A 26482-nucleotide genomic window follows, 5' to 3' on the forward strand; every position below is an offset into this window, starting at 1 on the left:
TTGCTAACGGGCCCCCTCCCGCCGCCCCCCCACACACACATACGTGCACACACACATACACACACACAGAAGGGTGACAACTCTAAGAATATTTTCTGGATGGGCTGCTTTGTCTTTGAAATGTGTTTCATTATTCTTCAGCCAAATGTAAGACAAAAATCATCATCCTGCTGATGAACTAAGGCCCAAAGACTGACCACACTTAGCAAGTAAAGGGCTGTTCAGACCCTCAGAGGATGCAGGGCCCAACCGGGACAATGGAATCCCATCTCCTCTTTGGGAAGGTGTCGCCTCTTTCCATTTCCTCCAAGTGGGTGAAAGGCCAGCCCCACTGAACACTTTGAAGTAGGTGACTCACAGCTTCCTGGTGCTGTCTCCTTCCTCAGAATCCTCCCATCTCTGCCCTCCTCTCCTTCAAAACCCTCTGCCCAACATGTAAGGCCTGCTCAGAGCCCACGGGTGGAAGGTGTCTCTGGTAGCATGTTTGCAGCAAGCAGTTTGGACAGGGTGCCTCAAAAAATCTCAAGAATATCCTTCTCTGTGAGCCACACAAAAATGCAGCCCAGACAAAAGATTTGTGCCCCCAAATGTTAATCGCAGAATCACTGAAAACAGAAAGGGAAGATATAGGGCCTCATTATGGGGGAATGTTTGGGTAAAGGATAATCCTTTCCATGTATACAAGGATGGTTTTATCACTAAAATGATTATAAGATGGTAAAGTACAAAAGAGTTACAAAGTCATGTGCGATAAACGCAACTAGACAAAAATATCACCCACAGGATGAAGGAAAATGCTGAGTGTAGTTACCCCTACACATACATGGTGGCATTTATGTTTATATATGAAATAATTAAAAAAAAATTTTCTCTTAGTTGTGTTCTGTTTTTGCTGTCTTGAGTATTCTACGATGGATATTAATGTTTTAAAGGCAGAACAAGAGTATGATTAAGAGCAGCCTCTAATCCGAAGACCTAGCTCCGCGTCCAACATCCCAGATCTACCACTCACGAGCTCCACGACTTCAGGCAGGTTACTTAATATCCTTGAACTTTGGTTCTCCAATCAATAAAATGAGGACGATTTTATTGTCGGGAGGATAAAATGGATTGGCAGGTGCAAGGAGCTTAAATCCACAGCACAGAGTAAATGCTCAGTAAATATGACCCATATTATGAAACTCTTACTGAATACTTGATGGTTGCAGGTTAAATGTTCAGCCCACTAGGTAAAGAAGGTAAGAACTAGCTCCCTGTTCTTGAGGGGAAACAGACGGGAAACAGACATGCACAATATGGTGGGGTCAGGTGCACAAGCTAGGGAGATACAAGACATGGGGAAAGCAAAGAAGAGAGAGTCCCTACTCCACCAGGGCAAGAATGTCACTGTTCCCGGAACTAGAATCCCTCAGATAGTTTCAGATCCTAATGTTACATCATCTTGATACATTTTAGCAACTCAGGGCGGGGGTGGGCGGGGATGAGTACCTGCAGGGTAACTGGCTCCATAAGAAGGAGGTGGTGTGGTACCTAGCATCTTAAGTCTGGGGAGCGTTTGATAAGGTCCAGACTGCTCTCATTCACACCGTCACACTTGGCTCTCACGTGACACTATAGGCTGGCTATTTTTCAGCAAGGCTTAGACGGGTAAAGGCAGCTGGTTCTGGCTCCTCAGCAAGTAAGAGTAAAGATGAGACACAAACTCTGGGAGAGAAAATGTCATGGCAGAGAGGTTACAGAAAGCCTTCTCTGTTAGGAGAGGCTCGTGTTTCATTCGTTACTTCTCTGTGTGAGAAGTCTCCCACACCAAGATCGGGACAGAGGGATTTGGTGCCCCAATGAGCTTGCGGACAGTTGGGAAAGACCAAGCATGAACCCCCAGCGAGAGGTTCGGACAAGCTCCCACCAAAAGCTCACACTTTGTATAGGAATTATGGAATGAGATGCAGACTACTGGTTGACCCAAGGATTGTTGACCTTCATGCCTGATACTCTAACTGCGGGCTTCCTTTGAGCCTATCATCCAACTTGAAGGTGTTCTTTTGCATACCCAGCTACAGAGAAGCAATGTAGTCTAAAGAAAACAACAGTGAACTTGGAGACCAGTGGCCTAATCAGGCTTAGTTCAGCCATTTATTCATTGTATGACTTTAGCAAATGACTTTAAGCTCTCTGAGCCTTCGCGCCCTCCTTTATTGAAATGTTGAAATACTAACACCCACATCCTAAGGTTGTTAAGTGATTAAGTGAAATTATATTACGTGTTTTTGGAATATTTAGCAAAATGGTTTGGCTCGTAAATATCACTTATTCTTCCGAATAAGGGAATGGATTCTTGGTGATACCCAACCACATCATCAGCATCATAGCTTAGATGTGTCCCATGAGTCACATGGCCCCGATTGCTCAGCAATAAGGCCAGTCATTTAGACCATGGCTAAGTCAGCAATAGAGACATTTTCCACTCAAACTGGAGCCACCCCTCTGACTCACATAAAAGGAGTCTTGCTATCCAACTCCCATGGCCTTTACCTAACTAGGTGGATTATCCACTGGTTTTGAACATCTAGGTCAATACTCTTTATTGTTGCTATAGAAAATTGAGAGCTGCAATAGGATAAAAATAACCTCTACCAAGACCTACATTTCTGTACGGAATCTGCGCTGCTATGAATTGCTCTTGATCATTTTCCATTGCCAAAATGGGCCCTCTTCATACAAAAACGGCCATGCGACCCTCAACGATTTCACCAACCGTAACTCTACACAGTGATGGTCAAGTAATGATGAAATATGATTAGCAAATTACAGCTTTGGTGTTTCATTTTAAGGCAACATGAATGGATTTTTAAGGAACATGAATGGATTGAGCTATTTTGCATTTTTCAGTAGAATCATTTCAAAGGAGCAGGTAATGGCGAACTCAAGACAGATGGCCAAGAGAAAAGGCATGAATACTGGTACCACTTCATAGCCTATCAGCATTATTTCTCCTTGTCTCCTGTCCTGAACTGCTGTGCATTGTTGTACACGGCTACACCCCTGCTAAGTGTTCCTGGCATCTTTACTCGAATACTGGGTACATTGACCTGAACCATTTCTTTAATTATTTTGTATCTGAATACATTAAAAAAAAAAAAAAGACATACAATCCCCATCATACAATCTCACACTGTGCTTTCTCTGTAAGTCAGGTCACTCATAACAGTATCTCTGGGATGTGAGTCATGAACAAGACTCTTCCAGTAGGTATAGGCTGTCGCCTGTCTTGTATCACCTCTACTTGACAATGAACTCTACGGTGACCAAGTTCAGCGTTCTTGACATCTCATGAGAAATAAAGACACATCTCCACTTCTCCATATCTTGCATTGATAACAACAGTGCTATGGCATTGCTAACTTTTTCTTGTCTTTAAGTCCTAGGCTTATAATTTTTAGATCCCTCCCATGGAGTTGGCAGTAGAGCAAAATTCCACACAACCCCTTTTATTTTCCCACTGATATCATTATAAAATTAGAGGTACATTCCTATGGAAATAATTTGGCCCTGAAATAGAATCAGAAACACACTTAAGGACACAGCACATATTTTAAGCACCTATTTTAAAGAGTGAAGATAACCTGTATTAAATAATTGTCAAAATAACCATTAAAATAAGGGGGAAAAGCATTGGACCTGTGTATGAATACAAGTTCTGTGACCTACCAGCCATGTGATTTGGGGGTAATTTTTTTTTTTAAGTTGGACTAAAAACTCTTGCATCACAGGTCATTATAAGAATTGACAGGGGAATGCCGGGGTGACTCAGTCGTTTAGGCATCCAACTCTTGATTTCGGCTCAGGTCATGATCTCAAGGAGGTGAGAATGAGCCCCGCAATGGGCTCTGTGCTCAGCAGGGAGTCTGCTTGAGATTCTCTCTCTCCCACTCCTTCTGCCCCTCCCCCCATCTTGAGCTGTTAAAAAAAAAAAAGAACTAAGGGAAACAGTAATATAATGTCTGATGTACAATATGGGCTTACTAAATATTGCTCAAATTGAATGAATGACTGAAAACAAGCTATAAAAGTAGGAGGCTAAAACTGCCATCAACTCACACTTTGCTTCAAGAAGTAGCAGCACCGATTAAAAACCAAAATATTTTTTAGTTTCTGAATGTTTTTAAAGCACGTGTCACATTATCCATATCTGTTAAAATCCTTATTGACTTTTTAAAAATTGTAGATGTAGTATGAAACTGGACAAAATGAAACATTTCAGAAAAACATGATATAATGAAAATTTCTGTTAATTAAAGAATCCAGAACTTTAGAGCCTGGATTCAAACCCAAGTCCTATCAGGGTGACCTTGCCTGACATTGTGTCAGCATATGCCTTTCATCCTGGCATAATTATTAACAGTGGGCCTCTCACTTTCAAACTGTCCCCACAGAGGTGATAAATATGGGGTCTCTTGCCCTATAACCTGCTTCCCAAAAAGAACACCCCATCAACAATTGGATGCCATGTTCCCCATCCTCTTCATTCTTTATTACCCTCAAAAAAGCATTATTTTCCAGAACTTATTTCAACTTTTCCTCTTACTTTACAGATTGAATTTTTGTAGAAACATAATTTTCCGTACATGTCCATTTTCCTATTTGAACCTGGATGGCAGAATTCTGTTTTAAATGCATTTTGTATTTCCAAGAATGCATGCAAGTGAGTTAAAATGATATAAAATAATAATTGATGGTATCTTTTTTAAAGTTCCGTGAAAAAAAATTATTTGACCTGAGGTCTGCTCTGTATGTCTCAGCCAAGTGAACATAGACGCAGGTGGGGAACCGTAAACCCACCAGTTTGGAATCCAACATTTTGGAATTTGAGATCATTTGGGCAGGATCTAAATTGAAGCTCCCCACTACTTAAGAAGTCATTTCTCCATGACAATGAAAATGATTATTTTTAAATGAGATTTTAGGGCCAAGTGTTTAAGAGATCAAACTGCCTGTTCTAAAAGGGTTATAAAAGAAAAATATGTGATTTAGCTCAGTTGGACTAATAGCATGATGTTCAAAGTTATTTGATTATCTGTTACATGTTCTGTAATTAGGCTGTTCCCTAAGTAAGGTCTATTGAGGTGCTAAGACAAACTTCATTCAGGAGCTACTCTGCAACTATATCCAACTTTTCTCTTCCTTGAGACCCAAATATGTTCCCAGCCTGTTCTGCAACCAGTAGTGATCCCGTCCCAGCTGAATCCCTAGAGGGTAGAGGTGGGCAGGAAGGGCACAGGGTCCTTTAAGAAGAAATGCCTTTCTGATCTAGGCAGACAGGGCTGGTGCCGCCTGTTCCCCACCCTGCCTGCCTTGAGCATTTGGAGGTCTGACTGTCCTATCGCAACCACAGAGGAAAGACCAAAAGCATGAAGACTCCCAACTCCGAGGATTCTGAGCAGGTGAACCAACACCACAGCTGCCTGCTCCAGACTTCCAGCCGCAAGAGAAAAATAAACCCTTATTCGTGTAAGGTGCTGTGAGCTGGATTTTGCATTACCTGGGGCCAAATGCATTCCTAACTAACACAATGGCCCAGGGGGCTGACATAAGCCTATTTTACTTGAAACAGGGGTTTTGCATTCTTCCAAGAAGTGATGTGGTCTCTTTCCCACAGTAAAGGAAGAAAGCGTTCCCCTTCAATCACATGAGCCTTTTCATCTTATTTCAATTTGAATTCCACTTTTTCATTCTGAAGCAGATATTCTCAGAACGTCGCGCAAAGCCCTATTTAAATTTAAGCGTTCAACCTATTCCAGGTACCGTGTTCTTACTACTAACCGCCATGCCATGGAGTTGTGGTCATGAACATGGGCTCTAGGGTTGGAATGCCCGGTTCCCAGTCCCAGCTCTACCACAGACATACCCTATGACCTCACACTTGAACTTCTGTGCCTTAGTTTTCTCATGGTAAAAATGGGGGAGGGGGGAATAGAGTATATGCCCAACAGAGTAATCATGGTGAATAACCAAGATGGGTACAATGTTTAAAACGGTGCATGGGGGGACTCCTGGGTGGTTCAGTGGGTTAAAGCCTCTGCCTTTGGCTCAGGTCATGGTCTCGAGGTCCTGGGATAGAGCCCCGCATCAAGCTCTCTGCTCAGCAGGAAGCCTGCTTCCCACGCCCCCCTGCCCCACCTACTTGTGATCTCTCTCTCTCTGTCAAATAAATAAATAAAAATCTTTAAAAAAAAATCGGTGCGTGGAACACTAAGCACTCAATAAACAGCAGGCTTTACATAGGATTTAAAAGTCGATTCTATGTCATATATACAAATACACACAGACTGTGTGTATACATATGTCAGTGTGTGTATATGCAACTGCTCGTGTTTTACTTTATATTCTCAAATAAAACATGGAATAAAATGAAAGTTGGATCATCCAGTCCTTTGGACACCCCAACTATAAATCCAGAGAAGCCCCAGGGAATAAATTATCCTTCATCTCTTTTGCTTCTATTTTTTTTTTTTTTAAGTTCTGTGTCTAAGCCCATTTGATTACACCTGTGTTACGGAACCCTCAAAATCGTTCACTCTTATTTCCACGAGCACTTGAAAGAATATGGACACTGCTTTGAAAGTCTCCTCAAACCAGCCTTCCTGAAGTTCGAGTTTTACTATTTCTTACCAACAATTGGCAACGATATCTTTTGATTTGGGGTTGGTCGATTTCGTCTTTTTTTTTTTTTTTTAATCTCCTTCCTTGTACAATTGTTGTCGTGCCCTCTGTGCGTTTCTCACTGTCTTCATCTGGGCCCGAGAAGCTTTTCTGTGCGTGAGCCTAAAGGAGCGCACTGTTCTCCCGTCTCTCAATGCCACTGGCTTTTTTGGATGCTTGACACAGCATTACTTGAACTTTCTATCATCAAAGAATACATATCTTTTTTTTTTTTAAGATTTATTTATTTATTTGACAGACAGAAATCACAAGGAAGAGACAGGCAGGCAGAGAGAGAGGAGGAAGCAGGCTCCCCACTGAGCAGAGAGCCTGATGCGGGGCTCGATCCCAGGACACTGAGATCATGACCTGAGCTGAAGGCAGAGGCTTTAACCCACTGAGCCACCCAGGCGCCCCAAGAATACATATCTTAACCAAGTGGGTCACAACTGCAGTTTCAATTTCTTCTTTTCTTTCGTGACAAGGTTTCTCTTTCCCCCTTTGCAAGAGCTTTCCGAATGACCAGCACCAGTCCTGTCCTCTCCTTCCCCACAAGGCACCATTCTAGTCCTGCCCCCCCTCCAGTATCCCGGTCTCGGTGAGTGTGTTCTCTCCTCCCTTGCTCCCCAGCATTTAGATCCTGCCTCTGTGTGATCCCTATCTTCCAAATTGCCTTCCAAGCTGCAGCTGCCACCCCTCCTTGGTCGTGGCCAGAGTCGGATCTAAAAGAACTGTTCCCTTGCTGGCTTCCCTATCTCCCACATTAAAAAGTTGTCATCGTCATATTTCACTTGTCAGCAACGCAACGCACAAATCAGATATTTCTTTTTTACGCCTTCGTCTTTGTTGCACACAAGAATTAGTGTCTAATGACACAGAGGCGAAAAGTTAATGGAAATTTAATTGAAAAAAACTACCGTCCCAGCAGGAATTGGACCTGCTGGCCTGCACATGGGAGGTACATATTTCATCCACGTGGCTTCGGGGTTTGGTTTAGCGGGCTTGGATATAGATGATATCACTTTGGTAAACAGATCATTCCCGTATTTTTCCAGTATTACTTTGGTCAACAGAAAGAAGAAAGGAGTGGATTCCAATTTAAATGTCAGGGCCACCACTCTAAGGAGGGGAGTTATAAAAATAGGATTTAATTTCCTATAAATGTTTGAGTTCTTCAACCTTAACATATAGAAATAATGAATATTTATACATGTAAAACATGCCTTCCTCTCACCTAAAGCAGCATTTAGTCGCTCATACCCAAAAGAAGTCTGGGAGAATGTTTTTAGGGATTAAGAATCCCACCTCAGATTTTTCTAGAGTAAATAACATTATCCAAAGATTTTTTCCCCTCCTTCTTTCATATTTTTCCCCAAAAGCCTAAGCCATAGAAAGAAATGGGCAAGGGGGCTGCCCAGGGTGGCTCAGTCAGTTAAGCATGTATCTTCAGCTCAGGTCATGATCTCAGGACTCTGCCATCAAGCCCCACGTGAGGCTCCCTGCTCAGTGGGGAGCCTGCTTCTCCCTCTCCCACTCCCTCTGCTTGTGCTCACTCTCAAATAAATAAATAAAATCTTTATTAAAAACAAAAAAAGGAATGGGCAAGGTATATAGTTTTGATGATTTGGTGATAATAGAATACTGAAGTAATTCAAACAATCAGGATATTAATATGTGTTTCTATTTCAAAACAAATTAATTAAGATTAACAAATATGTCGTATCCAGATTCACCTAGAACTGACACCTGATCTGCAATACTTGGGCTGTACACATGAGGCTTCCTGAGGAGGTTGGGAAATGTATCTCTCCCCAGCTTCTTGCTTGCTTTCAACATTTTAGAGCATTTAGCTATTTTCTGGAGCATGGCTATGTGACAGAGACTGTATGCATTACAATATGTAACTTTGGTCAAACTGTCCCTTAAAGCATTGAACAAGCTGTAGAAAGAACCCCTAGACTAGAAATTCTACAAATAACATGAGCCCCAAATGGCAGAGCCTGTACTTTCTTTGCACTTGGACACCATTTTCATCAGTCCCACCTTGTGGTGAAAAGCATAGAAGATTTCACTTTCGGTCAACCAAAAAAAAAAAAATCCCTAAAATTATTTTTTTTAAAGATTTTATTTATTTATTTGACAGACAGAGATCACAAGTAGGTAGAGAGGCAGGCAGAGAAAGAGGAGGAAGGAGGCTCCCCGCTGAGCAGAGAGCCCGATGTGGGGCTCAATCCCAGGACCCTGGGATCATGACCTGAGCTGAAGGCAGAGGCTTAACCCACTGAGCCACCCAGGTGCCCCCCCCAAAGATAAATATTTAAAAGCTTCTTTTTTGTAAAGGCAAAAATGGTTTTGTGAACTGCTAATAAATAAAAATTACATCTCTGAAATACAAAAATATTACAGAAACATAATTTTTCTCTTTACTTCATCCATGTTAAATCTATTTGTATGAAACACATAATATATTAAGACCACAGCACAAACATACACACACAAGTTATTTAAAAAAAATCTCTGAGCCTCAGTTCCCCATCTGCAAGATAGAAATACCCATACTCATCTCATTTTTTCAGATAAAGCAAGTAAAACAGCACAGTATTTGCTACATCATAAGAGTCCATTAAGTATTAGCCATGATTGTTGTTGTTACCAAAATTATTATTATTATCCCTCCTAAAGTCATAATGTTTTCCAGCAATGCTGAACCACTCACTATCTCCTTACTTGCTTTTGATCACTCCTGAATAGCTCCCACCAGCTCTATGTAGTCAAATATTATCTGTGCTTTTCAATTTTAAATACTACCTGCTCCATTAACACTGCTTAGCCAGAAGCAACTTTCTTTCTCCTCCACTCAAATAATACTGTATTTGCATCTCTCTTATGAAGCTTATAGCTTTTTGTCCTGTATAGACATATAAGACATATTTGACAGACATATGAATCGTTTATATTTATACACCCCTTCAGAGAGAGTGAGTTTCTTGAGGATAGGGGTCGTTTCCTATTCATATGTGTCCTTCCCAAAGCGTTCAGTGTTGAACCTTGCCCTTAGTGACAATCAATACATACCAGTTGAATTAATTAATAAATATTTCTCTCTACTCAGTGCAAAATGTCTGCTTGAAGGCAAAAGTGAGGCAATGAGGAAGGTTGTGAGGTAGTAGATATTTCAATCTTTATGTCTCCAATCCGTGTCATATGTTATAGTCAATAAGGCAATACAAAGTTTATCTAGACATGAATGTGAACCCTCCTTTCCCTCCCCACTCTCCACCACTAACTTGGTGACCTTGGGGAAGTCATTAACTATTCTAGGCATTGGTGCTCTCCCTGGAGAAAATAAGGAGTTGGATTAAATATCTGAGGGCCCTTCTGGTTGTAAATCCAGGGTACCATATTTGAGATAATGTCTGTGCCAGCAAAGATGGAGTTATGGGGGAGGGGTCTAAAGCATAAGAATCAAGCATCAAGGTTGAAGCCAGAGAGGTATCTGGGTGGCTCAGTGGGTTAAGCATCTGACTCTTGATTTTGGCTCAGGTCATGATCTCAGGGTCTTGAGATCAAGCCCCACATTGGGCTCCATGCTCAGCAGGGAGTCTGCTTAAGATTCTCTCTCTCCCTCTCCTTCTGCCCCTCCAGCACTCAAGAGTGTGCTCTCTGTCTCTAAAATAAATCAATAAATCTTAAAGAAAATGAAAAAAAAAAAAAAAGACTGAGGCCAGAAAACAATACTAAGGAGGAGCCATGGGCTGGTTAATTTAAGGTCAGACCTAAGGGCAAGCCATGAGTCTGAGAACAAATCCAAGATGGCGGCTGGAACATGAATGAGCATTTCACAGGGTCTGTGAGTGCAAACAAACAAACCAAACACAACAACGAACACAGTCTAAACCAGGTAGCTCAACATAGAAATGTTAATATGGGAATCTTGCCACAAAGATGTTGGAAGAGCTAAAAGGAAAACCCAAAAGGGATGGAAAGACAACCCAGGGATTAACAGTGGCAGGTAGCCACTACTCTTCCCAGGAAATAATGGGAGGAAATAATGGGAGAAGCAGTGTTACTGGTGTCCAGGGCTGGGGAGGTCCAGCAGAAGAGACTGCTCGGTAAGAGTTACAACTGCCGATGAAACCCAGCTACTTCCAAATACACCATCCCAGGGAGAAATTGAGACAGAGAAAGACCTCATCTTCTACCTTTCTCCTATCTTCTAATGATTCTTGTTGGCCAAATCCGGCTGTGAGACACTTGGCAGGAGCATCCAGAAATATAGTTGATAGGGGTCAGCTCATGCAATATAAAACAGAGCAGAAGAAAATGAGAAAAGGAGATGAGAGCAAACAGACAATTAACCAACCCAGATGGTCTTGGAGCTAGCTTCAGAGATGATTTTTCCAGAACAGGCTTCCTTGGTCTGTGACTTCTTTGAAGTTCTCCACCCCACCTGCTGCCATCACACTTTGCTATATTGTTGCTTTGGGGGAGCTAAGAGGAAAGCTACTGACAAATGGTCTGATGAAACGATGTATGGAAGTGAAGACCACGTCATACAACATCAGTTGTAAACATTCCAGAATTCTTCTCTAGATGCTTCCTAATGTATGCTACACTTGCTCATAACCAGGGTTTCTCCAGTGCAACGTATCCCCAAACAGAACCCTGGCTGTTTTTCCACACTGACATTGATCTCATCAGCTTAGACAATGCAGCGGCTCATGTCAACTACTAAGTTAACATGAGCTGTAAGACCGTACTCCGATGATAGTCTGATCCTTCCAACAAAAACATAAAATCCATCAGTGCGGTTTCCTGCTAATGAACTAGGAAGCAATAAGCTTTCCTTTTTTTTTTTCTTACATTCCACGGTGACATTCATTGACCTCCAGCAGGCATGTGCGACACCGACAGTAAAATGATATCACATGCATATTTATCGTACACAAATTCACTTTATCCATTTAGGGGGGAAATTGAGGGGTGGAGGGTAGGGAGAGAGAGGGTAAATTTTCCAATAACATGGGCAATTTTACCTACCATTTCCCACCATGAGTGAACGCTCTGGAGTGAGTCGGAGATGAGAGATGTTTATCTGTTCTGCCCTAAATCAATCTTCCCTCCTGCTTATCTCTCAAAGCCTCTTGCCGAGATGCTAATGTGTAAGGATTTGGCACTGAAAAATTAAATGTTGCTTACATAGTCTTAACTGTGTACATATTTTTATATATACTCTGCATACCAATGCTGTAAACTATGTGTACTACACAAAACTGGCAGATGAAGACTTCTTTTAAGGGTAGATTTTCAAAAAATATAACAGTTCCTTGCCTTCCATGCGGACATTAGATCCTAGGTGACCCAAACAGTGTGACTCCAGGGAACATGTGTAGGAATTGAAAATTCAGTTGAGGGGCACCTGGGTGGCTCAGTCAGTTAGGTGTCTGCCTTCTGGTTCAGGTCATGATCTCTGGGTCCTGGGATCCAGCCCCACATGGGACTCCCTGCTCAGTGAGGAGTCTGATTTTCCCTCTCCCTCTGCCCCTCCCCTGCCATGCTCTCTCTCTCAAATAAATAAATAAAATCTTAAAAGAAAAGAAAATTCAGTTGAGAGGCTGGTGGTGGTGCAGGAACGGGGAGGAGTTTCACTTCTACCAAATCAAGAATATAAGCCTTACCTTCGAAAAGGGAGAGAAAGAAGAGAAGACAGGGCTGGAAATCAGTATCACTGCCAGGATTTATCGTCACAGGCTGTCCCCCTCGTGCCCAGATACTGCTCTGAGATCTCATCATATGACTAAACCAATGATTTCCTTTGCTCCACCTCAGCTATCCGCCTCAAGAGATGGGGGCATGATATCTTCCTCTTGCTTATTGTCACAAAAGAATATCTAGTGATTAGATCTAATTCCCAAGTAAGCCATTCTCCAATGCTGAAGGGGTTGAGAGTCCAAGACGACAGACGAATTCGGATAGGAATAACCCACCCCGGTTCTGTTCACCTCAAAGGTGGCCAGACATTGGGTGTCGGGACAAGCATGACAGTGTGAATGTCACTTGCATGACAAACATCCCAGTAATGTTTTTCCTTAATCCAAGGTACCAGGAGAAAGTTTTTCCCAACCTTCATCCAAATCTAAAGGGCTTCGTCTGAAGTTCTTCAGATCCCTAATCTCAACTGTGTAACATCCAGAATATATAAACAACCAACCAACCAAACCAGGAAAATCATCTATGCACTCCCGCAGCCTGAAAAGCTGCCATCAGTAATAAGCCTTCCCTCTTCCCTCGCTCGCCCTGCCCTGAACCCTGGGCCCCTGCTGTGTTCCACAGCACAGCTTTCTCTAACATGCCAGGTTAATGCTGAGAAGGAACTTAAACCACAAAGGACCAAAAAGCAAATATTTTTGCCCAAAGCTAATGTAGCAAATTACATGCAAGATCTAAACTCCAAGAACCTTTTAAATGGCGCAAGTCTACACAAACAGACAGCATCTAGCTTGCCAAGACTTAAAAACTAAATTAAATCTAAATCATGTCCCACTGGGGGATTTATAGAACCCAGTTAAAAGACCAGGGGTTGGGTCTTGGCAGGACTGCTGGCTCACATCGCCCCCCAGCTAACTAATTTCTCTCACTGGGCTTCTGTTTGCCCGGGAAGCCTACATTTCTGCCCCAAGTGCATAGGAATGGCAAGGTGAGAGTGTGTAGGCCAGGTACTCAGGGTTCCAGGCAAGAGAGGTATCTCTGCGGAATTGGAAATTCACCGTGAGTGTTGCCAGCCACGTGCTCTGTTGCCCCTAACTGGGCTGCTATGGATGACGGTGTAGTCTGTGAGGTGCAAAGGGCCAGTCGGAGCTAAGGTCAAGTCCTCTTTGAGCAGAGCTTCCCCAACTGGAGGAAACCGCCTTGCCTCCATGCACAGTGCTAGCTGCCTCCAGGCCCAGAAACCTCATCAGCTCAGAGAGGGTGACTTGTCTACTTCTGTTAAAGATACCCCATCAACAGTGACCTGAGCCCTAACCAGGGATGGATCAACTCTCAGAATCAAAGTCCTCTTGCACAAAAACATGCAAGGGAAACATTTACAAAGGAGCTGCTTTGGTGGGAGTCAGATCCACAATGAACATTTGCGGTCAGAAGGCTAGAGACCAGGAGACATAAGGTGTTCACGGCCACCTTAGGAACCACGGCCATAGGACCTAGCACCCGGCCACACTCCACGTCCTGCCCCTTCAGCTATGGCTGTAGCCCGAAGCAACAATGCAGATGAAGCTGGAAAAGCTCATTTAGAATCAGTGCAGTGGGGAAACTGGCCCTGGCAGTGTTGTGTAGGAAAGCCAGGAAGTTAATGGACTGCATCTGGCTTTGTTTTGCTCACATACTCAGTTGGACATCAGACAGCAGTGGTGGTTATTTTTTGAGCACTTGGGGGAAACTGTATTTTTTTAGGTCAGCGTGCACTATCAGTTCTGCATCACTTTCATCCCTGAATTTCTTTGTGCATAGGTTTCAAACTGTATTTCAACTAGATGTTTTTGACCTTGTCTATCAGTAGGGAAATGAGTTACTATCAATGATGGATCACACACTTTCACAGATCCTGTGGCTACAAATGTCACCCTGAAAAAGCAGCCTAGCAGACTATCCTGCAGTATCCGAGAAGAGCAACAAGACACTAATCACCAAGAACAGGCCCAGGGGCCTAATTCAGACTCAAGTGCAAAAGGCTAGCACCTTCTAACACCTACAGAAAAATCTCCTACACAGTCCATGCTGGCTGGATCTTAAAGGTCATCCAAGCCAACATGTCAATCCATCCATAAACTGTTTTTTAGAAATGCCCATGGATTTGGGGTGGTTCTGAACTGGGGAGAATGAGAAGCAAAGGAAGGCTATTCCTCACCCCCTGCCGTAAGCCATTCTCAGGAAATGAGCATTCGGGATTATACCTGTGTTAATGAGTCATTTTGTCTTTCGTCTCTAGTCTTCTTCGTGCGTTCCTAATTTTCTACAGTAAACTGGTGGTTTCTAATAAGTAAGAAGTGGGAGAAGTGCCCCTTGTTATCTAAATTTATTTGACTCCTAAGTTCTGAGAGTGAGTATTTAGAAATTGAGTTTGGAGAATAAGAAATCTATCCAGTTCCTGAGTTTCAGAAAATAAGACCTGACATTTCAGAGAGTGATGGCTTTATCCAAATCAGTTTGCTGGCTGAGCTCCAAGAGGGAAAATTTGGATGACCAGTGGTCAAATAGCAAAAGACATCTAAATTGAACTTTTAATAAACAAACTTTCCCCTCCCCTCTCTACACATAAGCACTAAAATTATACTCCGGTGGGTAATTTTTGCAATGTTGTTCTCTGGAAAAGTTTTTTACCACAGTACTTTCGTATTACAAAACTTCACACTCATTTTAGTTGTTTCTTCAAGTAAGGAAGAAGTTTCCAGGATGAGTCATAGAAGCAAAGAAATTGGGGACAACACAGGTGAGTTAAGCATCTTTGTCAAATTCACACAATGGAAACACTTGAGTAAGGATTATGTTTTAATGTAATTCTGTGTTCTCTCAACTAATCCGTCAATGAGCTAAGAATCTGAGATCTATAGGCAATAAGTGTTAGGCAAACACGAAGAATGATTTCTTGGCCTCAGCCCATAGAGCCTTCACTTACGCTTTAGACAAATTAAATTAGAGAAAACAAAATCCTGGCCAAACCCATGACTGTTATAGACTTTCTATGCCAAGGAAGTAGAACTCCTCAAGGAAGTAGAAGCTAGAACTGCATCCCACATACGCTAAGAAAGAAATACCATAGTTGTCAAGTGAACCCAGTATTGCTAATATACTTCAAGCAGAGATGTAACCAGAGAACCAAATGTTTTCTATAAAAAGTGAAAGGTGAGATCAGACCCCTTGGAGAATTTTTTTTCCCCTTTCTTTAATATCTTCCAAATATATTTGAACTTGTTTCCTTCTTGGACTCATTTAATTTTCCCTGATATACTTCACAGATGTGAGTTACATTTGGAAACACGACTCAGGGACTGCGTGGTTTTGACCCATATGTTGGGCTCGTGGAATTCCTCCACGGTTTCCCACAACACCAACGTCACTCACTCTCAGATTCCCTTCCCAGTGCTGCCCACTTCCCTCCCAGCAAAGGGCTGCATTACTCAAGTGACCGCTGACTCAGTCACTGTAGGAGAAGACTGCCATCAGAGCCAGTATGAGTCTATGAAAGAGGAAGATCCCAGCTGGTCTATGAAAACTGTTGGGATTGGCCAAGTGGCCCTAACCCACAGGGCTCATTCTCTCTTCTTCCCTTATAGTGCTTAAAAGTAGCATCATTTGCAACTTGTTAAAAAAAAAAAAAGAAAATACTGGCTTACTTCCAGTTACCTATTCCAAATCACAAGTGTTAAGTAGACATGTTTACTGAGCGAGTGAGGAGTGGGAGAGAGAGAAAGGAGACCCAGAGGGGAAAATGAGGAGGGCTGAACAGCAACCCACTCTGAAATACTCAAACTTCTCAGAAATTCTAATTGTAAAATAACAGCAGTCCCTGCTTGTTGGAACCCAATATTTATCCTCACAGCAGCCCCAAGGAAAAGCATTGTTTGTATTCCCATTTTACAGAGGAGAAAATAAAAAGCAAAAAGTTGGGTAAGTTGCCCAAGATCTCACAACTGGGAAATGATAGAGCTGAGTTTCCAAACTAAGTTAAATCCCTGCTCTTTCCACCTCTAACATCTGTCAGAAATATTAACCAAAGGGTGTTTCATAAAATCAGTTTGGGTAGAAAACAAAGAAGATCTAAAGAAATTTGGAGAATGGTTTCTTCAAAGATCTTCTGCGTTAGTTATCATTGTCATGTTCTTCACACATCTGTTGACACCCTAATTCAACCTAATTTCCTTTATGTAGAGACGTGTCAAAGAAAGCATGTATGCTCTGCTTTCTTCTTAAAGAATCATCTTCCAGGTTCCCTTCTTTTTCCTCTCAGCTCATTGCCATGTTGGCCATCAAGGTCTCCCCAGGACCTCATCAGCACAAGCCTGCCTCTACCTTCACACTGGTCTCCTCCCATTGCCCAGAATCCCACCACCACCACCACGAGACTCCCTGAACTTTATATTCAGCTGAATAAATGCTGCCTTCTTTAACAACTGGGATTTGAGTCTCTCAAACCCTCCCTTCAGGTCAGCCCCACCCGATCCTGACCTTTTGAATCACAAAACACAATTGGGGAAGGGCCCATCACCCCCCACCTGGCCCACCACAGGCTCACACCATCCAAATACAGTTTGGCCCTGGCAAGTGCTGAGTCATCCCAGTATCTGTCCTTCATCCACTCCCTGGCTTTTTCCCCCAGTATAACAGTTACAGATCTTGTCTTGTCTAAAGACCCAAATCCTGGTCAAACACCCATCTCCTTCTTCACCAAGTAGCTGGAGACCTTCTGGAATCAGCTTCGCTTTGGAGCCCTCCTTCATCCACCATATACCCTTTTTTTTCCTGCCTCTCCCCCTTCGTAAGACCTAGTTGCCTTCCATGCTCCTCTACAAAGCCTGCCCTGAGTGTTTCCTCCCTCCCTTGATGTCCTAAAACACACCTGTTTATACATCTTATTAAGGTCCAGTTGCCAAGTATTTATCTTTTTCCCTTTGAATCTTCTTTTAATATTTTAAATTGCACAAACAGTCTGACTTATCTTTTTTATGCACGTATCCTGTCTATCTACCCAACCAGATTGGGTGTCCTCCAATGCTCTGTCCTTTCGCATCTGCTCATCTTCCTTTCTAATAACTCCCTTGGAGAGAACTCATCCACTTGCGAAATACCATGGAGGCTACATGTATTCATGCCATTAAGCCCCTGCTCGGGCTACCCCTGTCCTTAGGCTCCTTTCTTCTTCTCCCTGTCAGTCTAAATCCATACTCTTTGTTCAAGGCCACTTCAAATTCCAAAGACACCTTCTCCAGCAAACACAGGTCCACAATTACCTATTTTTTTCCCTCTGAGTGTCTCTAGTACTCCTGTCTATATGAGTATTTTCATGCTTAAGTATATTTTTGTCTTAGTGTGTCTATAAGTGTGCGCACCATTCTTTTCCCTACCAGTTTTGGAGTCTCCTCAGGACAGTAACCAAGTCTCTGGTTTTGTACCCCCGTAGTACTCAGCACAGTGTTATATATTCTAAAGTGCTTATTAATTACGTCCTACCTGCATGCATCCTACATTTCAAAAATTAAAATAGAACTCAGATTTCTGGTTGCCAATATGGTGCAGTAAAGGAAGGCTGTGGTGGGACTAAATGGAGCCAAATCTGGAGCCCAAACTGAGCAAAATCTAAACCCTTGGGGCGAGGGGTTCTATGTGCTTTAAGAACCTCTTTTCAGAGGACACCAAGTGCACCAGCCATGTTGCTAGTACCCAGCTTCACAGGGTTGTCTTGTTTAGTTATCCAAACCCAGAAATGTAACACCTTGAAAGAGTCTAGCCGAGTCAAGAATTCAGAGCTCATTTGCCCAAGTGGAAAGGTGCACAGGGCCAAGCAAAGCTGACCTGATGAAAGCCAGCGTGTTCAGCTTCCTTTCAAATCAGCAACCATAATTGCCACTACCATTTAACATGGCACCAGTCACACCTGTGTTCTGGGGCCAAGAACAGTGGCCAGCTCAGCACCTTCTGAAACACGGGTGGCTGAAATCCAAGGCAAACAAGTCTGAACAGATGAATCACAGCAGCGAGACCCCAGCGGCGGCCATTGTAATCCAGGGAGCTTACCTACAATCCAGCAGGACAGGGTGTAACCTGTAAGGTGCTGGATATGGGGTCTGCTCAAAATTCCATCCTCAGAAGCTGTGTCTCTAGTAATTTCTTAAGAAATTCTCTTGCCTCTTCTTGGTTTGAAAATGCTCTTAGCCTTCCTGGATAAGGGACCCAGACCCCATCTTTGAAAGAAAGTATGGTGACCCACAGAGCTGACCCACCCTCATAGCCACGGTCCATACAGAGGACAACAGAAAGCCAACAACCAACAATCCTAGGCTGTTTCATTATGAACTAAGCTCAAAGGAAGCTACTAACACTTACAATGTTCTATAAAGTTCTCAGCAAAGAGGTACATGGATGGCTCAGTTGATTAAGCCTCTGCCTTGGACTCGGGTCATGATCTCAGGGTCCTGGGATGGAGTCCCACATCATGCTCCTTGCTCAGGGGGGCTCTGCTGGAGGATTCTGTCTCTTTCTCCCTCTGCCCCTCCTCCTTCTCATGCTATCTCTCAAATAAAGAAATGAAGTATTTTTTTTTTAAAGTTCTCAGGATAGTATTCTAGAAAGGCAGTGTCCCAGTGTTCACCAGTTCAAAAGCTAGTCAGAGTGGAAATTGAGGGTAATGTTCAGCCTCAGGAGCTTTCCTGCCTCTGCCCCCCGGAGCTAGCCCTAGCAATTGGGAGAAACGAGAGAAGAAGTACAATTCACTTTTCATAAGTACATCCCAAGCCCCCGCACCCTGGTGGACCCACACTACCAACCTGCCCCTCCCCGCACTTGTCTGTGGAGAAAGCGTCTATATGCATTCTCCTACAAAGCCAGCATCCTCTTTAGGATCCTCCCTGAGGCATGAGAACAGCACTACCTGGACTTGGGGCACCTTAGTCCTGAGAATCAAGAATTCTCAGAGTTCTCGAAAGTCTTTCTCGAGAGTTGAAAACCAATTCATTTATTCATTCAACAAATACTTATCAAGCATTCACTATGCGTGAGGCAGGTGTTCCAAAGTCTGGAAGATGGCAAGGGTGGCTGTGTGGCCCAGTGGGCAGAGCATCAGACTCTTGATACCGGCTCAGGTGTCAGGGCCATGAGACCCAGCCCAGCATCAAGTCCCTCATCAGGCTCCCTGCTCAGTGTGGAGTTCGCTTGCCCTTCTCTCTCTGACCCTCCCCCTCCCCCTCACGCGCTGGCTTGTGTGCATGCGCGCTCTCTTTCTAAAAATAACTTTAAGACTCTTAAATAAATTAACTAAATAAACTCTGGAAAATAGCAATCATTAAAATAAGAAAAGTCTCTGCCCTCCTGGATCTTATATTCTGTCCGGAAGAGATAGGCAATTAACAAATAAACGTGTCCATATACACACTGTCAGATGATCGCGGGTGCTTGTGGGCGAACCCGGCAGATCAGAAGCGAGAGAAACCACCCACAGCTGGGGGATGTGGGTCATGAGGGGCGGTCAGGGGCAGTCAGGGGCGGGCTCACTGAAGAGGGGACGTCTCCGAGATCCTAAGGAGGCGAAGGAGAAGCCATGCGGAATGGTAGGGGGAGATTTCCGAGCCAATGCACCAGAAAGGGCGGGGGGACCCTGAGGGGGGAGCCAGGCTCATGTGTTTGCAGAGCACCAAGGGGCCAGAGGGGCTGGAGGGACTGGAAGAGCAGGAACCGAGCAGAGCAAGGTGGAAGGAGCGGAGACGGGACACGTGGCCGGAAGCCAGCTCAGGGAAGACCTCACAAGCCTCTCGAAGGACTTTGGCTTTGACCCAGCGTATCAGTGGGGCCCGGTCGGGAGACAGAGGCCACACCAGTTATTTCCACAGAGCTAATTTAATATAAAGAAATGTTAATGAGATATAAAGTCATTAACCGGGTCAGGGACAGGGTAAGAGAGAGAAATGCACAAAGCTGGCTCCGCCACTAGGGCTGGGCGAGTGAAGGATGAATCATTAAAATTCAGACGCTCAGACCAGGGTCACCACGGAGCAGGAGCCCAGACCCCTGAAGAGGGGACGAGGGCAGCTGGTTCTGGCTTCCCGGAGGAAGCGCAGTGAGACTGGCTCTTGAGCCAAGTGCATTTAATTGTGTCTACGGGAAGGAGCTGCCGAGGCCATGGGGAGGCAGCCGGGGCAGGGGTGCCCCTGGGAGGGCCGCAGCCTGACAAGGAAACCCCGCAGAAAACAAACCCTAGAAACGGAATCTCCTCTGGCTCCTCCAGGGGCGTGGCCTCCCTCCAGCGCCCCCTACTGGCCGGTCCCAGCAGGGAGGCGGCGCAACCAGGGGAAAGGTGGTTTGGGGGGGGCCCAGCCCCAGCAACTTAAAACCCAGTATGGAAGGATGAGTTTGGAGTCGAGTGGCAATACCTTAACAACCAACACCCTCTGAGCAAGGCAGGAGGGCATGGGGGGATTTTGAGCAAGAAAGGGGCGTATGCTGACTCAGTCCGATGGCTGCGTTCATAGAAGATGGTGGGAGGACAAGAGCGGCAGAGGTGGGAAGAAGTGGTTGGCTTCTGGATACTGCTGGTCCCATGGGATTTGCTGACCACTTGCATGTGGGCTGTGAAAGAAAGTGAGGTGACTCCCACATTCCGACCTGATTAACTGGAGAGCCCTGGGTAGGGCCACTTGGGTTTGCCACACCCATTAAAAGTCCAAGTGATGATTTGGCAGCTGGGTACCCAAGTCTGGAGCTCAGGAAGGGGTCTAAGTTAAGATGTAATCCTGAGGTTCACTCACTACATAGATGGATTTTTTTTTAAAGATTATTTATTTAAGAGAGAGAGAGTTGGGAGGGGGGTAGCGGCAGAGGGAGAAGCAGACTCCCCACAGAGCAGGAAGCCCAATGCAGGGCTGGATCCCAGGACTCTGGGATCGTGACCAGAACCAAAGGCAGACGCTTAACCAACTGAGCCACCCAGGAGCCTCCCCAAAGATGGATTTTAAAGTCACATGCTTAGATGAGATCAGTAGTGACATGTGAACAAAGGCCCACCAGACACAATGGCAAGGAATAAGATTTGAAGTCAGAACTCCATAGACTTGAATCCAGCTCTCCCACCACTGGACATTCCCAGGCAGCTCCTCACCACTCCAAGCCTTGATTCCACATCTGTAAAATAGGGATGATAACCATCATACTGACTGCATCGTTCCCATGTGAGGATTAAGCCTGGTGGAAGTAAGCAAAGCCCTTACAGTGCCTGACATGCATCGGAAGCTGGAGAACGGGGTAGCAGTCAAGTTTACCCCCCACGGTGAGGAAACTAAGGACAAAGGAAGTCAAAAGGAGTGCCTTCTGATGCATATGGGAATCCTCGCTCTAACTTGTGAATCACTGGCCAGGGAGTAAGAGGAGATGCCAGACAACCATTAGACAGAAACAAAGAGAGAAGACAGATTCACAAAAGGATTCTCAAAAAAAAAAAGCAAAACAGCAATCCTTGAAACCGCCAAAACTGAGTTGACAGGGCAACAGCGGCAGAGAAACAGAAACCTTGCGGAGAGATGAACTCTGGAGACATCGGCGGGTGCCTGTCTTGAGCTGGGTGAGCTGTGGGTGAGTCACGATGAACACTGCATCACCACGACACTCAGCCCCACACACCAGCCCTCGCTCGCTCCAAGTCGGCCTGGGAACCGAGCCCCCATCCTCCCCTCAACTGTTCACCTCTCATGGAGCGTGTTCACATGAGGCAAGTGGTTTCTTTCCAAGAGCTCAAAGGCAGGGTTATGTAAGGTTGTACTGATGTCCTTGCCCAAGAGCTGAGACCAGCTGCCTGCACAGGGCGCTCCCTTCCGAGGGGTAGGTCAATTCAGGAAACCAAACCGCAGATCTCAAGGCTTTCCGAAACCAGCGGTGGGATGCAAGGAGCCGACCCTCTCCACAGGCTGCTCTCCCCGAGTGGAGAAAGCACTCTGCGTGCCGGACCCCACCATGTGACATCAGAGCCCCCCCTCCACCCCTCATTTGGTGTCAAAAGCTTGTCACGTTGCTCTGCTTACAGCAGCCTTTTTCCACACGAGTTCCCAACAATTTGACAATGTGAAATGCTCTACTGTCCAGGGATTATATTCCAAACAGCTGTTCCTGGATGTTAGGAAGGACCCATCGGAAACGGATTCTTGACCTCAGCTGCAATTCTTCTTTAAAAAGTTCTGATGCCTACGCTCCCCTCGGGCCAATTGTTAGGAGCAGCACTGCATCACCCCTCAAATTCTAAGTCCCAGTCCTTCAGACTATGACTGCATTTGCGATGGGATCTTTCAAGAGCTAATTAAGGGGAAATGAGGTCATTAGGATGGGACCAAATCCAGTATGACTGGTGTCCTTATAAGAAGAGGAGATTAGGACACAGGCTAGTACAGAAGGGAGATCATGTGAGGACACAGGGAACAGCCTGAGGTCCACAAACCAAGGAGAGAGGCTTCAGAAGAAACCCACCCGCCCACGCCTCCATCTCTGCCTGCGGACCTGTGAGAGGATAACAGGCGTGTGTGAGCTCCCCAGTCTGCGGTACTTCTCTTATGGCCGCCAATTGAATCAGAAGCTCTGCGAATGAGACCTAGGCGTCAGTATTGACTCAAGTTTTTCCGGTGTTTCCACCACGGTTCTGTTTTAGATGTCACTCTTCTGATTGTAAATGCTCTTCCTTCTGCTAAAATCAGGGCTGACTCTGAAGATGGTTCTCGAAGAACCCATGATGCATGTTACTTGGTATAAGTTTGTTCATTCCTTCCTTCCTTCCCTTCTTCCTTCCTTCCTTGACAGCAATAAACAGGACAGGCCACGGCCCTCACCTCAGCCTCGGGCTCAGCAAAAACAAAGTTAAGTCCCATCTAACGGCCTTCTTTTAAAATCTGAACCACTGAGCGGCCCTAAAGAAAACCTCTAATAAAGCCAAGGACCTAGAAAAGGGCTCTAATCTGATGAAAGCTGCCAAGGGAGGGAGGGAGAGAGAGAGAGAGACCCAGCTGTAAAAGCTAGCCGGAAACGCCGAGGCAAGGCCTTCCCTCTCTGGAGCACGCCCCAGTCGCACAGAATGTCTTTTTTTTTTTTTTTTTAAACTTGTTCCTCATTTACTTTCTAAATGTCCTGTTATACGCAGTAGCACCTTCCTAGGAACGGCCAAATGACGTGTCAAAGTATGGGGATCAGAAAAGGGAGTTGCAGCAAGAGACCCACACAAATCCACAGGAATGGCCAGTACTCCTTTTTCTGCGAATGGTTGGTTCAAAACAAGCCACCAGCGGTGATCCGATCCCTGAAGGTCTTTGCATAATGACAGCAAGGAGGACTCTCGAGCTTGCAAGCCTCATCTCTTTCCCTGGGCCTCTGTTTCCCCACCTGGGCTGCAGACACAGGAAGGGTGGACATCTGAGCACCACTCGGGTGCAGGTGAACTGTTGTGGTTTTAATCGCCCTCCCCATCAGCCTCTGAACCTCTCCACAAATGTTTCCCCAGCACGCCTTTGCCATCCCCTCCCCCTCTTTTTTTTTTTTTTTTTAAATTCATCCCTGAAAGCTTCTATTATCAGTCACTGCATGGGGTAAATTTTCAAATCAGCAGTCAGTTTTTAAGCTGCATGACTCCTATTACAGCCAAAGGAGGCAGGTGACCAACACCGATTCGGTCTCAACAATCCACTCTGCAGCGCATTTCCTCGTCCTCATCCACTCGTCTTCGTGGTGTGGGTCCAGGTGAGCATCTAACAAAGCCTTCTGGGAGGATGGGTCTCTGAATCCCAGGGGGTCCAGGGGAAGAGGGAAGGAAGGAGACAGGGCTTCCGGGATGGTTCTTCCTAGGCCTTTGGTCACATTTACCGGAGCCGGCTCTGCTAGGAAGGAACCAGTGTTCTGATGGGTGTCTGAGGCGCTCTCCAGCATTCCAGCTTCCCTTTCCCAAGCATGCACATGTCCCTAAACAATGCCTTCCACCCACTGGCCAGGCCATCCCTACACAAAAGGCTCTGACCCACGTTCCTGCAGCTCTGGGACCCTCTTGGCAATGCCTGTCTGTCCTCTGTGGAGATGCCATCTTGCCTCCCCTCTGGCCTCGTGGTTTTTCTTCCCACTCAAGCCATTTGGACCAAACGTTGATGCGCATTGTGCCCCTGGTGTCTGATCCCACCTTTACACTCAAGGTGCTGCCTTTTATATGGCATCTATAGGTGGAGTAAGACCTCCCCATCCCTTGGAGATACAGGCCACTGCTAAGCCCCCCAATTCTAGCCTACCAAATGTCCAAAGTCTTTCCTGCAATTCAGCCTCTGCTTCTGATCCCCATACCTTGATGGACTATTTCTGGGCCACATCCTACTGGGCTCCTCAGCCTGTGTCCAACATCTCTCCTACAAAATCATTAATAAGGACTATAGGTCGGGGAGCAAGAGGAAAGATTTACCTCAGGCACAAATGAAGAATCCATGATATGTGTTCTCAAGTTCCTCTTGGCAACCCCATAACCTTGGGCAGGGAGGAGGTCCCCTTTTCCTCAGACCCAGCACCCAGCCTCAGGGCCTCTCAACAGAAAGCCTGGTCTTCCTCTTTCCATCATGTAAGGAAGTTCAGCAAACACAGACACAAGTGCCTCATACAAAGGTCTCTTTCTGATGGCCTATCACAGCCTTCCTCTGAGGAATGGGCTCACCTCTGAGAACTCCTCACTCAAAGGTCAGCAGCTTCTAGCAAGGTCCTTCCTCCCTCCCCTCCTCTGAAGTGAGGATCAGCTCCAGAGTCAAACGAGAGCTGGCCGGTGGCCTCTGATGAGACTGGGCAGGAAAAATGCCAAGAGAGGACCTCCGCACCTTGTAGAAACCAGTTGGACCCCAGGGATCTCCTCTCAGAAGGCTGGGTTACAGGAGTCAGTCACAGCCAAGAGCAGCAGTTAGAACAGCTGGTATAGCAGCAAGAATCCGAGAGACATCCCAAGAAGGGGCCAGTGAGCGAGCAGAAGTCCAGAATGCGCACGGAAGCAAAAATCGTGAGATGCAAAGCAAGAGGCAGAAAGGGTTGAGGATGGTAGTGGCAGGTGAGCAGGGAAGGAGAGGGAGCTGCCCCACTTGTCCAGTCAAGGCCCTTTGGAATGAAAGGAGGCGCCATTTTCCCCACCTGGCCTCAGTTACCTGCTGTAGACACAGTGTCCCCTACTTGCTTACTTCCCTGCATATGCGTGTGATGAATCCCCATTGCCTCGGACTGGAGGCCTTCTCTGCTCCTTACACCGTAAACAGTAGCTTCATAGCCTCTGTTCCATGACAGTGTCACGTGTCGATCTCAGAACACCGTTAGGCCCCCCACCCTTTGCACTGTGGGTCAGGGGTCTTACTCAGATTCATAACCTCGTGTTCATAGCTGCTAGCACAGAGACGCTCAAGAGGGATTTCCTTCCAGCTTAGCCCTCTACATTATGCCTGTGAATTTAGCCTGATTTAATACCTCTCAGGTCGTCAAGCAAAAATAAACATGATATAAAAATATAGGCCCATGTGTAAGACCTTCAACTTCCTTCCTCCAGGCTGACCAACAAACTACAAGTGAGAGTTTGAAATGGAATAATGACTCCCTGGACCATGGAAAGAAAGTTGAGAAACCTTGAGGTCAAACCAAAAGCCGTGATTTCTTCCCTCCTCCCAACCCCAGGGCAGCCTCGTGACTGCAGATGGCATAGTCACGGGCCTGTCAGGTTCTCCTACGTTCAGATAACTGTGGAAGGGTCAAGCTTGAAAGTCCTCCTCAAGTAAAATGGCCCAGTTCTAACATAGTGATTCTCCACAAAAAAAAAAAAAAAAAAAATCTATGGAGGAGGTGATTCTGTAAAACTCAGGCAGCCAGAGAACACATCAATTGAGAGCTATGGCATGAGGAGAAGAATTCGCTAGGGTGATTCTTTCTGCTGAATGTGGCTGATGCAGGAGCGGGGGTAAAATCCAGCCTTTTCCCTCCTGTCAGAAATGGCTGCATGCACCCAAAGTGCAGATTTTACCTGTTTTCTCTGAACGAGGCCTTT

This window comes from Lontra canadensis, unplaced genomic scaffold, assembly GCF_010015895.1.
Source record: "Lontra canadensis isolate GAN:19392208 unplaced genomic scaffold, GSC_riverotter_1.0 scaffold21, whole genome shotgun sequence".
Lineage (NCBI taxonomy): Eukaryota > Metazoa > Chordata > Mammalia > Carnivora > Mustelidae > Lontra > Lontra canadensis.